At 29.8% G+C, this 3942-nt stretch overlaps 1 long non-coding RNA gene across 1 annotated transcript in view; it reads left to right on the plus strand.

Annotated features, from left to right (window-relative positions):
• The window catches only part of LOC117178753, a 5760-nt gene extending 4863 nt beyond the window's left edge, over positions 1–897 (plus strand). The window contains exons 2-3 of the long non-coding RNA XR_004467831.1: positions 305–632; positions 742–897. This is a non-coding gene — a long non-coding RNA (uncharacterized LOC117178753). The remainder of the gene's footprint in view (positions 1–304; positions 633–741) is intronic.
• Positions 898–3942: the final 3045 nt, after the last annotated feature.

Raw genomic sequence — 3942 nt, forward strand, 5'->3', positions numbered from 1 at the left:
TATTAAAATTAATTAATTGCTCTTTAATATTTTGTATGTTGAATAGAAGATATTAGATAGTATGCCGTAATATCTATATATTATGGTTAAATATCAAAGTTTTTAATATCTGCTCATCAATGTCTATTTTTCTCCGTGCATAAATCAAATTTATTTAATTTCGATGTTCCTTTAAATAAAGTATCGAACGCTTGTGCGGCTATTTATATTAATTTAATACATTTATAAAGAATGTTTAGTATTGACACTACCTGGATATGATCAAACATGCGTAGGAAAAAATTTGTTTAAATCTTTATTAAAGGTTTATTACACTATACAAGCAATGGATTTGGAGGCAAAATGTGATATTGGCCAAAGAACCAGGTGGACTGATGTAGAAGAAGCTCTTTTAAATATTCAAGAACTTGCATATGATGTGATAACTATGTAGAGAATCGAGCAAAGAGCATCGGAAAATGGAATGATGAGACCTACGATATGCTTGTTAAAGCTCATTGTTTGAACAACGAGGAATTCAAAAAGGAGAAGCTACATGTCTTTAAAGCAGCGCTACCATGCATGAGTGATTATAAACTGTCGAAACTTCCCAAAAACTCTGTTATTACATCTTGTAGGACTATTAAGTACATGTAAGTTCGTTTAGTATTTTATAAGAATTTCATATTATTTTACTCATATTTGTATATGTATTTTATAGTAAATATAAATATTTTGTAAATTAAATGTTGCTTTTTTCAGTACCCAAAATCGAAATGCATAAGTTGTTAAAAAGAGCGGGTGAAAGGAACCAAAGGATAAAATATATGACGACTTCTAATATTTCTACAAGCATATTATAACCTATTATCATAAATAAAATATTCATTATTAGATAAAAAGTTCTTACTATCAGCAGTTAATTGTGTTATCAATTTATATTATTTGGAAGTGAAGCTACTGTTACCTCTAAGCAATGTAGCATACCTGCCATTAAATCGGGACGTTCCAAGTTTTATATTTAAATCTAGAAATAATACTAAATAACAGAAACCGTATATAGGGTCGCGGATAGACAAGAAATTAAGAGAATGAGTAATTTCAAAAGGATCAAAAATAATTTGTTTTCTTCCGCAAAACAGAAAAATATCAAACGGAAAATTGATAAACACTATACTGCCGTTATTTAAGAAAATACCGTTAACTGCAAACAATAAAAAATAAGCTTTTTATATCGTTGGAATCGTGAAGAAAAGATACACCGAATTATTAGCATAACTTTTTTGAAATTGTTTGTTTTTTGAAATATCTCAAATATTGTTTCCATTGTGAACTATTTTTTCAAAATTTGATGTAGACTTTCAAACGTTGTGAAAAAACAAAAATTTAGTGAGAAATACCTTTATGTGTCAAAAAATTTCAAAAAGCAAGGTTTTGAAGAAAAGAATATCTTTTTTTTCTCCGGAAAAGCGAAAAAACACCAAACGGAAAATTTATAGTGAGTGGACTATATCAGTACCTATTATTCGTAAAAAAATGTTAAGAGCTGGATTTTTTTTGAAAATAACAATTTCTTTTTTTCAAAAATTCAAAATAACGTTACATTTTTTATTATTTGAAAAATTTCTCTTGTATTTTGAAATATTAAGAAAATGATATCAGCATATGGACACACAGTGCAGAAAAAATCGGGCACATTGATTTTTGTATTTAAATGTTTATTAAAATTTGTACCTTTTGGGTTGTTTGGTATATTTTAATATACTTCCATGATACAGTTCTTAGTTCTTCCTTTAATATCACTTTATATCTGTGAGTATGCGTGAAGATTGTAAATTAATTAAACAAACTTTTTTGATTTCATATACAGTAGGGTAGTTAAAAATTTTGTTTTCGAATTTTGATGCATATCTCCCGGAAATTTGTTCGAAACCCCCCAAAAAATAAACTCATTTAAAATACAAAAATTAAATTTAGATGTGGCGTAAGCACTATAAAGTTTAACATGAATTTTCCATAAGAAAAAAAAGCTTTTCGAAATTTTATTCAGAATTGTAAATATTAGCTGAACCATCTATTATTGTTTTTCGCAATATTATCTTAGAATACAGTTAGCAAGTCGTGGTTTTTTAATAAAAAATTTCTATTTTGTGTCCAATTTTAAATTTGAGTGAGGTAGTAATTAATATCAACGAAAAGAATTGTTTGAACAATGTACGAGAAATTCAATTCAAATAATTCAGCAAAGTTTCGGTTTTTCTGAAGTTTTTAAATATTTATCTACTTTCCACTTGGAGAGAGTTAATAACACAAGCCCACAAAAAAAATTGTCTCCACAAGACAAGTGACTAGGCTACTCTGATGGATTTTTAGTTGCTGAATCCGAATCTGGCTTCATAATTTGCCCTACACATCTCAATTTTTCTGCAGATGCAAAAAGCAGGGAAAAGCCTAGGTATTTTCTGTTGACACAGGCCATAAGAAAATTTGCTTGCATGAAACAAGTGACACGTGTCAATTTTCCCCTAGATGCCGAAAATTGGCAAAACCCTAGGGATATTCCTGACGTTATTTGGATAGTATCAGTACACGCGAAAATAGACATATGGATGTTGTATTTTCAAGTGTCACGACTTATAAAGACTTAATTTTATAGAAAGAAATACTCAAGTGTACCTTCTGTTTCCCCTAGCTTGGGTAATTCAATGTAAATTAAAAGTTTTTTTTATATTTTATAGATTTGTACGGGGAAAAACAATACAATATCATTTGCAGATTTGCGTGCTAAATCTAAATTTGAACTTCAAATTTTTCGGGCTTGTTCTATTTTCTCTTTAGGTGCAAAGTGTAGGGAAAAGCTTAGGGAGTTTCTGGTCACGCAGGGCCACCAAAAACAGTTGTCAGCACGGGACAAGTGAAGGCATACTGAATAATATCTGTGTACCAATTAAGTCTCAAAAAGTCGCTGTACTTAAGAATATAATAACTATGTGTCTTTTTCGCGTATACTGGTATTATAAAAACAACTTGCAATTATCCCTAGGATTTTTCTTATTTTCAGCATCTAGGGGAAAACTGAGAAGTTTAAGATAAATTCCGAGGCCACATTTGGATTCAGCGACTTAAAATCCATCAGAGTAGCCTAATCACTTGTCTCGAGCAGACCAACTTTTGTATGGCCTGTGTGTTCAGAAATTCCTAAACCTTTCCCTACTTTTCACATCTAGGGGAAAACTGAGACGTGTAGGAGAAGTTCTGAGGCCAGATTTGGATTCAGCGGCTTAAAATACATAAGGATAGCCTATTTACTTGTCTTGTATAGACAAATTTTTTGTATGGCCTGTGTGACAAGAAAATCCCTAGACTTTTCCCTATTTTTTGCATCCAGGGAAAAACTGAGACGTGAAGGAAAAATTCTGAGGCTATATTTGAATTCAGCGGTTCAAAATCCATAAGAGTAGCCTAGCCACAATAATAAATTAAACAATAATCAATTATTGTAATAAGAGTGTTTGTTAATTTGCCATTAATTATTACCGCAATATGTCAATAGTGAACAAAAAGTTTTAAAATAAATAAAAACGCAACTTTTTAGCACTTATCTAAGAAAAGATTATTATAAAAAAAATTGTTTAAACAACTATGTTTGTTAGCCTGCATTATTTATTGCACTTACGGACGGCTCTTTAATATACACTGGAATGATTTTTTTGTTATTAAAAAGTTCGTATAAACATTTTTTTTAATGTAGTAATTTTACGCGTTTAAATGAATTATTTCTTAGAAACCTAGAAATAAATTAAAGTAAAAAGTCAGTAGACTATTAAGGCTTCTTTTTAACAATTTTCTACGTTTATCTATCTGTTGAGACTCACTCAAGCTATTATTTATTATTATTTATGGTACAAAAACATCTGCCCTGAAACGTGTCTGTACCCACTTTCTTAGGATAAATTCTATTAC

Source organism: Belonocnema kinseyi, chromosome 8, assembly GCF_010883055.1.
Source record: "Belonocnema kinseyi isolate 2016_QV_RU_SX_M_011 chromosome 8, B_treatae_v1, whole genome shotgun sequence".
NCBI classification, from domain to species: domain Eukaryota; kingdom Metazoa; phylum Arthropoda; class Insecta; order Hymenoptera; family Cynipidae; genus Belonocnema; species Belonocnema kinseyi.